Raw genomic sequence first — 16,427 nt, forward strand, 5'->3', positions numbered from 1 at the left:
AACCTTACTTTTGATTGAGCCGTTCTGAAACACTCTTTCTGTAGAAACTGCAATTGGACATGCTAAGCGCTAAGAGGCCTACATTGGGAAAAAGAATATCTTCAAATAAAAACTACACAGATGCATTCGGTGAAACTTATTTCTGATCTGTAAATTCAATTAACAGAGATAAAACATATTTTTGATTGAGCAGTTATGAAACACTCTTTTTGTAGAAAATGCAAGTGGAGATTCGGAGCGCTAAGAGGGTAATAGTGGAAAAAGGAATGTCTCCAAATATAAACTACACAGAATCATTCGGTGAAACTTCTTTCTGATCTGTGCATTCAGCTAACAGAGTTAAACCATACTTTTGATTGAGCAGATCTGAACACTCTTTCTGTAGAAAATGCAACTGGACATTTGGAGCGCTAAGAGCGTAGTAGTGGAAAAAGGAATATATTCAAATATAAACAACACAGAAGCATTCTGTGAAACTTCTTTCTGATCTGAGCATTCAGCTAACAGAGTTAAACCATACTTTTGATTGAGCAGTTTTGAAACACTGTGTCTGTAGAAAATGCAACTGGACATTCGTAGCGCTAAGTGGGTATAGTGGAAAAAAGAATATGTTCAAATATAAACTACACAGAAGCATTCTGTGAAACTTCTTGCTGTTCTGTGCATTCAACTAACAGAGTTGAACCTTACTTTTGATTGAGCCGTTCTGAAACACTCTTTCTGAAGAAACTGCAATTGGACATTCTGAGCGCTAAGAGGTCTCTATTGGTAAAAGTAATATCTTCAAATAAAAACTACACAGAAGCATTGTGTGAAACTTATTTCTGATATCTTCATTAAGCTAACAGAGTTAAACCATACTTTTGATTGCGCAGTTCTGAACACTCTTTCTGTAGAAAATGCAAGTGGACATTCGGAGCGCTAAGAGGGTAATAGTGGAAAAAGGAATATATTCAAATATAAACTACACAGTAGCATTCTGTGAAAATTCTTTCTGTTCTGTGCATTCAACTAACAGAGTTGAACCTTACTTTTGATTGAGCCGTTCTGAAACACTCTTTCTGTAGAAACTGCAATTGGACATGCTAAGCGCTAAGAGGCCTACATTGGGAAAAATAATATCTTCAAATAAAAACTACACAGATGCATTCGGTGAAACTTATTTCTGATCTGTAAATTCAATTAACAGAGATAAAACATATTTTTGATTGAGCAGTTATGAAACACTCTTTTTGTAGAAAATGCAAGTGGAGATTCGGAGCGCTAAGAGGGTAATAGTGGAAAAAGGAATATATTCAAATATAAACTACACAGAAGCATTCTGTGAAACTTCTTTCTGATCTGAGCATTCAGCTAACAGAGTTAAACCATACTTTTGATTGAGCAGTTTTGAAACACTCTGTCTGTAGAAAATGCAACTGGACATTCGTAGCGCTAAGTGGGTAATAGTGGAAAAAAGAATATGTTCAAATATTAACTACACAGAAGCATTCTGTGAAACTTCTTTCTGTTCTGTGCATTCAACTAACAGAGTTGAACCTTACTTTTGATTGAGCCGTTCTGAAACACTCTTTCTGTAGAAACTGCAATTGGACATTCTGAGCGCTAGAAGGCCTATATTGGGAAAAAGAATGTCTACAAATAAAAACTACAGAGAAGAATTGTGTGAAACTTCTTTCTGTTCTGTTTGTTCAACTAAAAGAATTGAACCGTAGTTTTGATTGTGTCGTTCTGAGAAACTCTTTCTGTAGAAAGTGCAAGTGGAGATTCGGAGCGCTAAGAGGGTAATAGTGGAAAAAAGAATGTCTCCAAATATAAACTACACAGAATCATTCTGTGAAACTTTTTTCTGATCTGTGCATTCAGCTAACAGAATTAAAACATACTTTTGATAGAGCAGATCTGAACACTCTTTCTGTAGAAAATGCAACTGGACATTTGGAGCTCTAAGAGAGTAGTAGTGGAAAAAGGAATATATTCAAATATAAACTACACAGAAGCATTCTGTGAAACTTCTTTCTGATCTGAGCATTCAGCTAACAGAGTTAAACCATACTTTTGATTGAGCAGTTTTGAAACACTCTGTCTGTAGAAAAAGCAACTGGACATTCGTAGCGCAAAGTGGGTAATTGTGGAAAAAAAAAATGTTCAATTATAAACTAAACAGAAGCAGTGTATGAAACTTCTTTCTGTTCTGTGAATTCAACTAACAGAGTTGAACCTTACTTTTGATTGAGCCTTTCTGAAACACTCTTTCTGTAGAAACTGCAATTGGACATTCTGAGCGCTAAGAGGCCTATATTGGGAAAAATAATATCTTCAAATAAAAACTACACAGAAGCATTGTGTGAAACTTATTTCTGATATGTTCATTAAGCTAACAGAGTTAAACCATACTTTTGATTGCGCAGTTCTGAACACTCTTTCTGTAGAAAATGCAAGTGGACATTCGGAGCGCTAAGAGGGTAATAGTGGAAAAAGGAATATATTCAAATATAAACTACACAGTAGCATTCTGTGAAAATTCTTTCTGTTCTGTGCATTCAACTAACAGAGTTGAACCTTACTTTTGATTGAGCCGTTCTGAAACACTCTTTCTGTAGAAACTGCAATTGGACATGCTAAGCGCTAAGAGGCCTACATTGGGAAAAAGAATATCTTCAAATAAAAACTACACTGATGCATTCTGTGAAACTTATTTCTGATCTGTAAATTCAGTTAACAGAGATAAAACATATTTTTGATTGAGCAGTTATGAAACACTCTTTTTGTAGAAAATGCAAGTTGAGATTGGGAGCGCTAAGAGGGTAATAGTGGAAAAAGGAATGTCTTCAAATATAAACTACACAGAATCATTCGGTGAAACTTCTTTCTGATCCGTGCATTCAGCTAACAGAGTTAAACCATACTTTTGATTGAGCAGATCTGAACACTCTTTCTGTAGAAAATGCAACTGGACATTTGGAGCGCTAAGGGCGTAGTAGTGGAAAAAGGAGTATATTCAAATATAAACTACAGAGAGGCATTCTGTGAAACTTCTTTCTGATCTGAGCATTCAGCTAACAGAGTTAAACCATACTTTTGATTGAGCAGTTTTGAAACAGTCTGTCTGTAGAAAATGCAACTGGACTTTCGTAGCGCTAAGTGGGTAATAGTGGAAAAAAGAATATGTTCAAATATAAACTACACAGAAGCATTGTATGAAACTTCTTTCTGTTCTGTGCATTCAACTAACAGAGTTGAACCTTACTTTTGATTGAGCCGTTCTGAAACACTCTTTCTGTAGAAACTGCAATTGGACATTCTGAGCGCTAAGAGGCCTATATTGGGAAAAAGAATGTCTACAAATAAAAACTACACAGAAGAATTGTGTGAAACTTCTTTCTGTTCGGTTTGTTCAACTAAAAGAGTTGAAACTTAGTTTTGATTGAGCCGTTCTGAAACACACTTTCTGTAGAAAATGCAAGTGGAGATTCGGAGCGCTAAGAGGGTAATAGTGGAAAAAGGAATGTCTACAAATATAAACTACACAGAATCATTCTGTGAAACTTCTTTCTGATCTGTGCATTCAGCTAACAGAGTTAAACCATACTTTTGATTGAGCAGATCTGAACACTCTTTCTGTAGAAAATGCAACTGGACATTTGGAGCGCTAAGAGAGTAGTAGTGGAAAAAGGAATATATTCAAATATAAACTACACAGAAGCATTCTGTGAAACTTCTTTTTGATCTGAGCATTCAGCTAACAGAGTTAAACCATACTTTTGATTGACCAGTTTTGAAACACTCTGTCTGTAGAAAATGCAACTGGACATTCGTAGCGCTAAGTGGGTAATAGTGGAAAAAAGAATATGTTCAAATATAAACTACACAGAAGCATTGTATGAAACTTCTTTCTGTTCTGTGCATTCAACTAACAGAGTTGAACCTTACTTTTGATTGAGCCTTTCTGAAACACTCTTTCTGTAGAAACTGCAATTGGACATTCTGAGCGCTAAGAGGCCTCTATTGGGAAAAAAAATATCTTCAAATAAAAACTACACAGAAGCATTGTGTGAAACTTATTTCTGATATGTTCATTAAGCTAACAGAGTTAAACCATACTTTTGATTGCGCAGTTCTGAACACTCTTTCTGTAGAAAATGCAAGTGGACATTCGGAGCGCTAAGAGGGTAATAGTGGAAAAAGGAATATATTCAAATATAAACTACACAGTAGCATTCTGTGAAAATTCTTTCTGTTCTGTGCATTCAACTAACAGAGTTGAACCTTACTTTTGATTGAGCCGTTCTGAAACACTCTTTCTGTAGAAACTGCAATTGGACATGCTAAGCGCTAAGAGGCCTACATTGGGAAAAAGAATATCTTCAAATAAAAACTACACAGATGCATTCTGTGAAACTTATTTCTGATCTGTAAATTCAGTTAACAGAGATAAAACATATTTTTGATTGAGCAGTTATGAAACACTCTTTTTGTAGAAAATGCAAGTGGAGATTCGGAGCGCTAAGAGGGTAATAGTGGAAAAAGGAATGTCTACAAATATAAACTACACAGAATCATTCGGTGAAACTTCTTTCTGATCTGTGCATTCAGCTAACAGAGTTACACCATACTTTTGATTGAGCAGATCTGAACACTCTTTCTGTAGAAAATGCAACTGGACATTTGGAGCGCTAAGAGCGTAGTAGTGGAAAAAGGAATATATTCAAATATAAACTACACAGAAGCATTCTGTGAAACTTCTTTCTGATCTGAGCATTCAGCTAACAGAGTTAAACCATTCTTTTGATTGAGCAGTTTTGAAACACTCTGTCTGTAGAAAATGCAACTGGACATTCGTAGCGCTAAGTGGGTAATAGTGGAAAAAAGAATATGTTCAAATATAAACTACACAGAAGCATTGTATGAAACTTCTTTCTGTTCTGTGCATTCAACTAACAGAGTTGAACCTTACTTTTGGTTGAGCCGTTCTGAAACACTCTTTCTGTAGAAACTGCAATTGGACATTCTGAGCGCTAAGAGGCCTATATTGGGAAAAAGAATGTCTACAAATAAAAACTACACAGAAGAATTGTGTGAAACTTCTTTCTGTTCTGTTTGTTCAACTAAAAGAGTTGAACCTTAGTTTTGATTGAGCCGTTCTGAAACACTCTTTCTGTAGAAAATGCAAGTGGAGATTCGGAGCGCTAAGAGGGTAATAGTGGAAAAAGGAATGTCTCCAAATATAAACTACACAGAATCATTCGGTGAAACTTCTTTCTGATCTGTGCATTCAGCTAACAGAGTTAAACCATACTTTTGATTGAGCAGATCTGAACACTCTTTCTGTAGAAAATGCAACTGGACATTTGGAGCGCTAAGAGCGTAGTAGTGGAAAAAGTAATATATTCAAATATAAACAACACAGAAGCATTCTGTGAAACTTCTTTCTGATCTGAGCATTCAGCTAACAGAGTTAAACCATACTTTTGATTGAGCAGTTTTGAAACAGTGTGTCTGTAGAAAATGCAACTGGACATTCGTAGCGCTAAGTGGGTATAGTGGAAAAAAGAATATGTTCAAATATAAACTACACAGAAGCATTCTGTGAAACTTCTTGCTGTTCTGTGCATTCAACTAACAGAGTTGAACCTTACTTTTGATTGTGCCGTTCTGAAACACTCTTTCTGAAGAAACCGCAATTGGACATTCTGAGCGCTAAGAGGTCTCTATTGGTAAAAGTAATATCTTCAAATAAAAACTACACAGAAGCATTGTGTGAAACTTATTTCTGATATGTTCATTAAGCTAACAGAGTTAAACCATACTTTTGATTGCGCAGTTCTGAACACTCTTTCTGTAGAAAATGCAAGTGGACATTCGGAGCGCTAAGAGGGTAATAGTGGAAAAAGGAATATATTCAAATATAAACTACACAGTAGCATTCTGTGAAAACTCTTACTGTTCTGTGCATTCAGCCAACAGAATTGAACCTTACTTTTGATTGAGCCGTTCTGAAACACTCTTTCTGTAGAAACTGCAATTGGACATGCTAAGCGCTAAGAGGCCTACATTGGGAAAAATAATATCTTCAAATAAAAACTACACAGATGCATTCGGTGAAACTTATTTCTGATCTGTAAATTCAATTAACAGAGATAAAACATATTTTTGATTGAGCAGTTATGAAACACTCTTTTTGTAGAAAATGCAAGTGGAGATTCGGAGCGCTAAGAGGGTAATAGTGGAAAAAGGAATATATTCAAATATAAACTACACAGAAGCATTCTGTGAAACTTCTTTCTGATCTGAGCATTCAGCTAACAGAGTTAAACCATACTTTTGATTGAGCAGTTTTGAAACACTCTGTCTGTAGAAAATGCAACTGGACATTCGTAGCGCTAAGTGGGTAATAGTGGAAAAAAGAATATGTTCAAATATTAACTACACAGAAGCATTCTGTGAAACTTCTTTCTGTTCTGTGCATTCAACTAACAGAGTTGAACCTTACTTTTGATTGAGCCGTTCTGAAACACTCTTTCTGTAGAAACTGCAATTGGACATTCTGAGCGCTAGAAGGCCTATATTGGGAAAAAGAATGTCTACAAATAAAAACTACAGAGAAGAATTGTGTGAAACTTCTTTCTGTTCTGTTTGTTCAACTAAAAGAATTGAACCGTAGTTTTGATTGTGTCGTTCTGAGAAACTCTTTCTGTAGAAAGTGCAAGTGGAGATTCGGAGCGCTAAGAGGGTAATAGTGGAAAAAAGAATGTCTCCAAATATAAACTACACAGAATCATTCTGTGAAACTTTTTTCTGATCTGTGCATTCAGCTAACAGAATTAAACCATACTTTTGATAGAGCAGATCTGAACACTCTTTCTGTAGAAAATGCAACTGGACATTTGGAGCGCTAAGAGAGTAGTAGTGGAAAAAGGAATATATTCAAATATAAACTACACAGAAGCATTCTGTGAAACTTCTTTCTGATCTGAGCATTCAGCTAACAGAGTTAAACCATACTTTTGATTGAGCAGTTTTGAAACACTCTGTCTGTAGAAAATGCAACTGGACATTCGTAGCGCTAAGTGGGTAATTGTGGAAAAAAAATATGTTCAATTATAAACTAAACAGAAGCAGTGTATGAAACTTCTTTCTGTTCTGTGAATTCAACTAACAGAGTTGAACCTTACTTTTGATTGAGCCTTTCGGAATCACTCTTTCTGTAGAAACTGCAATTGGACATTCTGAGCGCTAAGAGGCCTATATTGGGAAAAATAATATCTTCAAATAAAAACTACACAGAAGCATTGTGTGAAACTTATTTCTGATATGTTCATTAAGCTAACAGAGTTAAACCATACTTTTGATTGCGCAGTTCTGAACACTCTTTCTGTAGAAAATGCAAGTGGACATTCGGAGCGCTAAGAGGGTAATAGTGGAAAAAGGAATATATTCAAATATAAACTACACAGTAGCATTCTGTGAAAATTCTTTCTGTTCTGTGCATTCAACTAACAGAGTTGAACCTTACTTTTGATTGAGCCGTTCTGAAACACTCTTTCTGTAGAAACTGCAATTGGACATGCTAAGCGCTAAGAGGCCTACATTGGGAAAAAGAATATCTTCAAATAAAAACTACACTGATGCATTCTGTGAAACTTATTTCTGATCTGTAAATTCAGTTAACAGAGATAAAACATATTTTTGATTGAGCAGTTATGAAACACTCTTTTTGTAGAAAATGCAAGTTGAGATTGGGAGCGCTAAGAGGGTAATAGTGGAAAAAGGAATGTCTTCAAATATAAACTACACAGAATCATTCGGTGAAACTTCTTTCTGATCCGTGCATTCAGCTAACAGAGTTAAACCATACTTTTGATTGAGCAGATCTGAACACTCTTTCTGTAGAAAATGCAACTGGACATTTGGAGCGCTAAGGGCGTAGTAGTGGAAAAAGGAGTATATTCAAATATAAACTACAGAGAGGCATTCTGTGAAACTACTTTCTGATCTGAGCATTCAGCTAACAGAGTTAAACCATACTTTTGATTGAGCAGTTTTGAAACACTCTGTCTGTAGAAAATGCAACTGGACATTCGTAGCGCTAAGTGGGTAATAGTGGAAAAAAGAATATGTTCAAATATAAACTACACAGAAGCATTGTATGAAACTTCTTTCTGTTCTGTGCATTCAACTAACAGAGTTGAACCTTACTTTTGATTGAGCCGTTCTGAAACACTCTTTCTGTAGAAACTGCAATTGGACATTCTGAGCGCTAAGAGGCCTATATTGGGAAAAAGAATGTCTACAAATAAAAACTACACAGAAGAATTGTGTGAAACTTCTTTCTGTTCGGTTTGTTCAACTAAAAGAGTTGAAACTTAGTTTTGATTGAGCCGTTCTGAAACACACTTTCTGTAGAAAATGCAAGTGGAGATTCGGAGCGCTAAGAGGGTAATAGTGGAAAAAGGAATGTCTCCAAATATAAACTACACAGAATCATTCTGTGAAACTTCTTTCTGATCTGTGCATTCAGCTAACAGAGTTAAACCATACTTTTGATTGAGCAGATCTGAACACTCTTTCTGTAGAAAATGCAACTGTACATTTGGAGCGCTAAGAGAGTAGTAGTGGAAAAAGGAATATATTCAAATATAAACTACACAGAAGCATTCTGTGAAACTTCTTTCTGATCTGTGCATTCAGCTAACAGAGTTAAACCATACTTTTGATTGACCAGTTTTGAAACACTCTGTCTGTAGAAAATGCAACTGGACATTCGTAGCGCTAAGTGGGTAATAGTGGAAAAAAGAATATGTTCAAATATAAACTACACAGAAGCATTGTATGAAACTTCTTTCTGTTCTGTGCATTCAACTAACAGAGTTGAACCTTACTTTTGATTGAGCCTTTCTGAAACACTCTTTCTGTAGAAACTGCAATTGGACATTCTGAGCGCTAAGAGGCCTATATTGGGAAAAATAATATCTTCAAATAAAAACTACACAGAAGCATTGTGTGAAACTTATTTCTGATATGTTCATTAAGCTAACAGAGTTAAAACATACTTTTGATTGCGCAGTTCTGAACACTCTTTCTGTAGAAAATGCAAGTGGACATTCGGAGCGCTAAGAGGGTAATAGTGGAAAAAGGAATATATTCAAATATAAACTACACAGTAGCATTCTGTGAAAATTCTTTCTGTTCTGTGCATTCAACTAACAGAGTTGAACCTTACTTTTGATTGAGCCGTTCTGAAACACTCTTTCTGTAGAAACTGCAATTGGACATGCTAAGCGCTAAGAGGCCTACATTGGGAAAAAGAATATCTTCAAATAAAAACTACACAGATGCATTCTGTGAAACTTATTTCTGATCTGTAAATTCAGTTAACAGAGATAAAACATATTTTTGATTGAGCAGTCATGAAGCACTCTTTTTGTAGAAAATGCAAGTGGAGATTCGGAGCGCTAACAGGGTAATAGTGGAAAAAGGAATGTCTACAAATATAAACTACACAGAATCATTCGGTGAAACTTCTTTCTGATCTGTGCATTCAGCTAACAGAGTTAAACCATACTTTTGATTGAGCAGATCTGAACACTCTTTCTGTAGAAAATGCAACTGGACATTTGGAGCGCTAAGAGCGTAGTAGTGGAAAAAGGAATATATTCAAATATAAACTACACAGAAGCATTCTGTGAAACTTCTTTCTGATCTGAGCATTCAGCTAACAGAGTTAAACCATTCTTTTGATTGAGCAGTTTTGAAACACTCTGTCTGTAGAAAATGCAACTGGACATTCGTAGCGCTAAGTGGGTAATAGTGGAAAAAAGAATATGTTCAAATATAAACTACACAGAAGCATTGTATGAAACTTCTTTCTGTTCTGTGCATTCAACTAACAGACTTGAACCTTACTTTTGATAGAGCCTTTCTGAAACACTCTTTCTGTAGAAACTGCAATTGGACATTCTGAGCGCTAAGAGGCCTCTATTGGGAAAAATAATATCTTCAAATAAAAACTACACAGAAGCATTGTGTGAAACTTATTTCTGATATGTTCATTAAGCTAACAGAGATAAACCATAGTTTTGATTGCGCAGTTCTGAGCACTCTTTCTGTAGAAAATGCAAGTGGACATTCGGAGCGCTAAGAGGGTAATAGTGGAAAAAGGATTATATTCAAATATAAACTACACAGTAGCATTCTGTGAAAATTCTTTCTGTTCTGTGCATTCAACTAACAGAGTTGAACCTTACTTTTGATTGAGCCGTTCTGAAACACTCTTTCTGTAGAAACTGCAATTGGACATGCTAAGCGCTAAGAGGCCTACATTGGGAAAAAGAATATCTTCAAATAAAAACTACACAGATGCATTCGGTGAAACTTATTTCTGATCTGTAAATTCAATTAACAGAGATAAAACATATTTTTGATTGAGCAGTTATGAAACACTCTTTTTGTAGAAAATGCAAGTTGAGATTGGGAGCGCTAAGAGGGTAATAGTGGAAAAAGGAATGTCTTCAAATATAAACTACACAGAATCATTCGGTGAAACTTCTTTCTGATCCGTGCATTCAGCTAACAGAGTTAAACCATACTTTTGATTGAGCAGATCTGAACACTCTTTCTGTAGAAAATGCAACTGGACATTTGGAGCGCTAAGGGCGTAGTAGTGGAAAAAGGAGTATATTCAAATATAAACTACAGAGAGGCATTCTGTGAAACTTCTTTCTGATCTGAGCATTCAGCTAACAGAGTTAAACCATACTTTTGATTGAGCAGTTTTGAAACAGTCTGTCTGTAGAAAATGCAACTGGACTTTCGTAGCGCTAAGTGGGTAATAGTGGAAAAAAGAATATGTTCAAATATAAACTACACAGAAGCATTGTATGAAACTTCTTTCTGTTCTGTGCATTCAACTAACAGAGTTGAACCTTACTTTTGATTGAGCCGTTCTGAAACACTCTTTCTGTAGAAACTGCAATTGGACATTCTGAGCGCTAAGAGGCCTATATTGGGAAAAAGAATGTCTACAAATAAAAACTACACAGAAGAATTGTGTGAAACATCTTTCTGTTCGGTTTGTTCAACTAAAAGAGTTGAAACTTAGTTTTGATTGAGCCGTTCTGAAACACACTTTCTGTAGAAAATGCAAGTGGAGATTCGGAGCGCTAAGAGGTTAATAGCGGAAAAAGGAATGTCTCCAAATATAAACTACACAGAATCATTCGGTGAAACTTCTTTCTGATCTGAGCATTCAGCTAACAGAGTTAAATCATACTTTTGATTGAGCAGATCTGAACACTCCTTCTGTAGAAAATACAACTGGACATTTGGAGCGCTAAGAGAGTAGTAGTGGAAAAACGAATATATTCAAATATAAACTACACAGAAGCATTCTGTGAAACTTCTTTCTGATCTGAGCATTCAGCTAACAGAGTTAAACCATACTTTTGATTGAGCAGTTTTGAAACACTCTGTCTGTAGAAAATGCAACTGGACATTCGTAGTGCTAAGTGGGTAATAGTGGAAAAAAGAATATGTTCAAATATAAACTACACAGAAGCATTGTATGAAACTTCTTTCTGTTCTGTGCATTCAACTAACAGAGTTGAACCTTACTTTTGATTGAGCCTTTCTGAAACGCTCTTTCTGTAGAAACTGCAATTGGACATTCTGAGTGCTAAGAGGCCTATATTGGGAAAAATAATATCTTCAAATAAAAACTACACAGAAGCATTGTGTGAAACTTATTTTTGATATGTTCATTAAGCTAACAGGGTTAAACCATACTTTTGATTGCGCAGTTCTGAACACTCTTTCTGTAGAAAATGCAAGTGGACTTTCGGAGCGCTAAGAGGGTAATAGTGGAAAAAGGAATATATTCAAATATAAACTACACAGTAGCATTCTGTGAAAATTCTTTCTGTTCTGTGCATTCAACTAACAGAGTTGAACCTTACTTTTGATTGAGCCGTTCTGAAACACTCTTTCTGTAGAAACTGCAATTGGACATGCTAAGCGCTAAGAGGCCTACATTGGGAAAAAGAATATCTTCAAATAAAAACTACACAGATGCATTCTGTGAAACTTATTTCTGATCTGTAAATTCAGTTAACAGAGATAAAACATATTTTTGATTGAGCAGTTATGAAACACTCTTTTTGTAGAAAATGCAAGTGGAGATTCGGAGCGCTAAGAGGGAAATAGTGGAAAAAGGAATATCTTCAAATATAAACTACACAGAATCATTCGGTGAAACTTCTTTCTGATCTGTGCATTCAGCTAACAGAGTTAAACCATACCTTTGATTGAGCAGATGTGAACACTCTTTCTGTAGAAAATGCAACTGGACATTTGGAGCGCTAAGAGCGTAGTAGTGGAAAAAGGAATATATTCAAACATAAACTACACAGAAGCATTCTGTGAAATTTCTTTCTGATCTGAGCATTCAGCTAACAGAGTTAAACCATACTTTTGATTGAGCAGTTTTGAAACACTCTGTCTGTAGAAAATGCAACTGGACATTCGTAGCGCTAAGTGGGTAATAGTGGAAAAGAGAATATGTTCAAATATAAACTACACAGAAGCATTGTATGAAACTTCTTTCTGTTCTGTGCATTCAACTAACAGAGTTGAACCTTACTTTTGATTGAGCCGTTCTGAAACACTCTTTCTGTAGAAACTGCAATTGGACATTCTGAGCGCTAAGAGGCCTATATTGGGAAAAAGAATGTCTACAAATAAAAACAACACAGAAGAATTGTGTGAAACTTCTTTCTGTTCTGTTTGTTCAACTAAAAGAGTTGAACCTTAGTTTTGATTGAGCCGTTCTGAAACACTCTTTCTGTTGAAAATGCAAGTGGAGATTCGGAGCGCTAAGAGGGTAATAGTGGAAAAAGGAATGTCTCCAAATATAAACTACAGAGAATCATTCTGTGAAACTTCTTTCTGATCTGTGCATTCAGCTAACAGTGTTAAACCATACTTTTGATTGAGCAGATCTGAACACTCTTTCTGTAGAAAATGCAACTGGACATTTGGAGCGCTAAGAGAGTAGTAGTGGAAAAAGGAATATATTCAAATATAAACTACACAGAAGCATTCTGTGAAACTTCTTTCTGATCTGAGCATTCAGCTAACAGAGTTAAACCATACTTATGATTGAGCAGTTTTGAAACACTCTGTCTGTAGAAAATGCAACTGGACATTCGTAGCGCTAAGTGGGTAATAGTGGAAAAAAGAATATGTTCAAATATAAACTACACAGAAGCATTGTATGAAACTTCTTTCTGTTCTGTGCATTCAACTAACAGAGTTGAACCTTACTTTTGATTGAGCCTTTCTGAAACACTCTTTCTGTAGAAACTGCAATTGGACATTCTGAGCGCTAAGAGGCCTATATTGGGAAAAATAATATCTTCAAATAAAAACTACACAGAAGCATTGTGTGAAACTTATTTCTGATATGTTCATTAAACTAACAGAGTTAAACAATACTTTTGATTGCGCAGTTCTGAACACTCTTTCTGTAGAAAATGCAAGTGGACATTCGGAGCGCTAAGAGGGTAATAGTTGAAAAAGGAATATATTCAAATATAAACTACACAGTAGCATTCTGTGAAAATTCTTTCTTTTCTGTGCATTCAACTAACAGAGTTGAACCTTACTTTTGATTGAGCCGTTCTGAAACACTCTTTCTGTAGAAACTGCAATTGGACATGCTAAGCGCTAAGAGGCCTACATTGGGAAAAAGAATATCTTCAAATAAAAACTACACAGATGCATTCTGTGAAACTTATTTCTGATCTGTAAACTCAGTTAACAGAGATAAAACATATTTTTGATTGAGCAGTTATGAAACACTCTTTTTGTAGAAAATGCAAGTGGAGATTCGGAGCGCTAAGAGGGTAATAGTGGAAAAAGGAATGTCTTCAAATATAAACTACACAGAATCATTCGGTGAAACTTCTTTCTGATCTGTGCATTCAGCTAACAGAGTTAAACCATACTTTTGATTGAGCAGATCTGAACACTCTTTCTGTTGAAAATGCAACTGGACATTTGGAGCGCTAAGAGCGTAGTAGTGGAAAAAGTAATATATTCAAATATAAACTACACAGAAGCATTCTGTGAAACTTCTTTCTGATCTGAGCATTCAGCTAACAGAGTTAAACCATACTTTTGATTGAGGAGTTTTGAAACACTCTGTCTGTAGAAAATGCAACTGGACATTCGTAGCGCTAAGTGGGTAATAGTGGAAAAAAGAATATGTTCAAATATAAACTACACTGAAGCATTGTATGAAACTTCTTTCTGTTCTGTGCATTCAACTAACAGAATTGAACCTTACTTTTGATTGAGCCTTTCTGAAACACTCTTTCTGTAGAAACTGCAATTGGACATTCTGAGCGCTAAGAGGCCTATATTGGGAAAAATAATATCTTCAAATAAAAACTACACAGAAGCATTGTGTGAAACTTATTTCTGATATGTTCATTAAGCTAACAGAGTTAAACCATACTTTTGATTGCGCAGTTCTGAACACTCTTTCTGTAGAAAATGCAAGTGGACATTCGGAGCGCTAAGAGGGTAATAGTGGAAAAAGGAATATATTCAAATATAAACTACACAGTAGCATTCTGTGAAAATTCTTTCTGTTCTGTGCATTCAACTAACAGAGTTGAACCTTACTTTTGATTGAGCCGTTCTGAAACACTCTTTCTGTAGAAACTGCAATTGGACATGCTAAGCGCTAAGAGGCCTACATAGGGAAAAAGAATATCTTCAAATAAAAACTACACAGATGCATTCTGTGAAACTTATTTCTGATCTGTAAATTCAGTTAACAGAGATAAAACATATTTTTGATTGAGCAGTTATGAAACACTCTTTTGTAGAAAATGCAAGTGGAGATTCGGAGCGCTAAGAGGGTAATAGTGGAAAAAGGAATGTCTCCAAATATAAACTACACAGAATCATTCGGTGAAACTTCTTTCTGATCTGTGCATTCAGCTAACAGAGTTAAACCATACTTTTGATTGAGCAGATCTGAACACTCTTTCTGTAGAAAATGCAACTGGACATTTGGAGCGCTAAGAGCGTAGTAGTGGAAAAAGTAATATATTCAAATATAAACAACACAGAAGCATTCTGTGAAACTTCTTTCTGATCTGAGCATTCAGCTAACAGAGTTAAACCATACTTTTGATTGAGCAGTTTTGAAACACTGTGTCTGTAGAAAATGCAACTGGACATTCGTAGCGCTAAGTGGGTATAGTGGAAAAAAGAATATGTTCAAATATTAACTACACAGAAGCATTCTGTGAAACTTCTTTCTGTTCTGTGCATTCAACTAACAGAGTTGAACCTTACTTTTGATTGAGCCGTTCTGAAACACTCTTTCTGTAGAAACTGCAATTGGACATTCTGAGCGCTAGAAGGCCTATATTGGGAAAAAGAATGTCTACAAATAAAAACTACAGAGAAGAATTGTGTGAAACTTCTTTCTGTTCTGTTTGTTCAACTAAAAGAATTGAACCGTAGTTTTGATTGTGTCGTTCTGAGAAACTCTTTCTGTAGAAAGTGCAAGTGGAGATTCGGAGCGCTAAGAGGGTAATAGTGGAAAAAAGAATGTCTCCAAATATAAACTACACAGAATCATTCTGTGAAACTTTTTTCTGATCTGTGCATTCAGCTAACAGAATTAAACCATACTTTTGATAGAGCAGATCTGAACACTCTTTCTGTAGAAAATGCAACTGGACATTTGGAGCGCTAAGAGAGTAGTAGTGGAAAAAGGAATATATTCAAATATAAACTACACAGAAGCATTCTGTGAAACTTCTTTCTGATCTGAGCATTCAGCTAACAGAGTTAAACCATACTTTTGATTGAGCAGTTTTGAAACACTCTGTCTGTAGAAAATGCAACTGGACATTCGTAGCGCTAAGTGGGTAATTGTGGAAAAAAAATATGTTCAATTATACACTAAACAGAAGCAGTGTATGAAACTTCTTTCTGTTCTGTGAATTCAACTAACAGAGTTGAACCTTACTTTTGATTGAGCCTTTCTGAATCACTCTTTCTGTAGAAACTGCAATTGGACATTCTGAGCGCTAAGAGGCCTATATTGGGAAAAATAATATCTTCAAATAAAAACTACACAGAAGCATTGTGTGAAACTTATTTCTGATATGTTCATTAAGCTAACAGAGTTAAACCATACTTTTGATTGCGCAGTTCTGAACACTCTTTCTGTAGAAAATGCAAGTGGACATTCGGAGCGCTAAGAGGGTAATAGTGGAAAAAGGAATATATTCAAATATAAACTACACAGTAGCATTCTGTGAAAATTCTTTCTGTTCTGTGCATTCAACTAACAGAGTTGAACCTTACTTTTGATTGAGCCGTTCTGAAACACTCTTTCTGTAGAA

This window comes from Symphalangus syndactylus, chromosome 20 (assembly GCF_028878055.3).
Source record: "Symphalangus syndactylus isolate Jambi chromosome 20, NHGRI_mSymSyn1-v2.1_pri, whole genome shotgun sequence".
Classification (NCBI taxonomy): Eukaryota; Metazoa; Chordata; class Mammalia; order Primates; family Hylobatidae; genus Symphalangus; species Symphalangus syndactylus.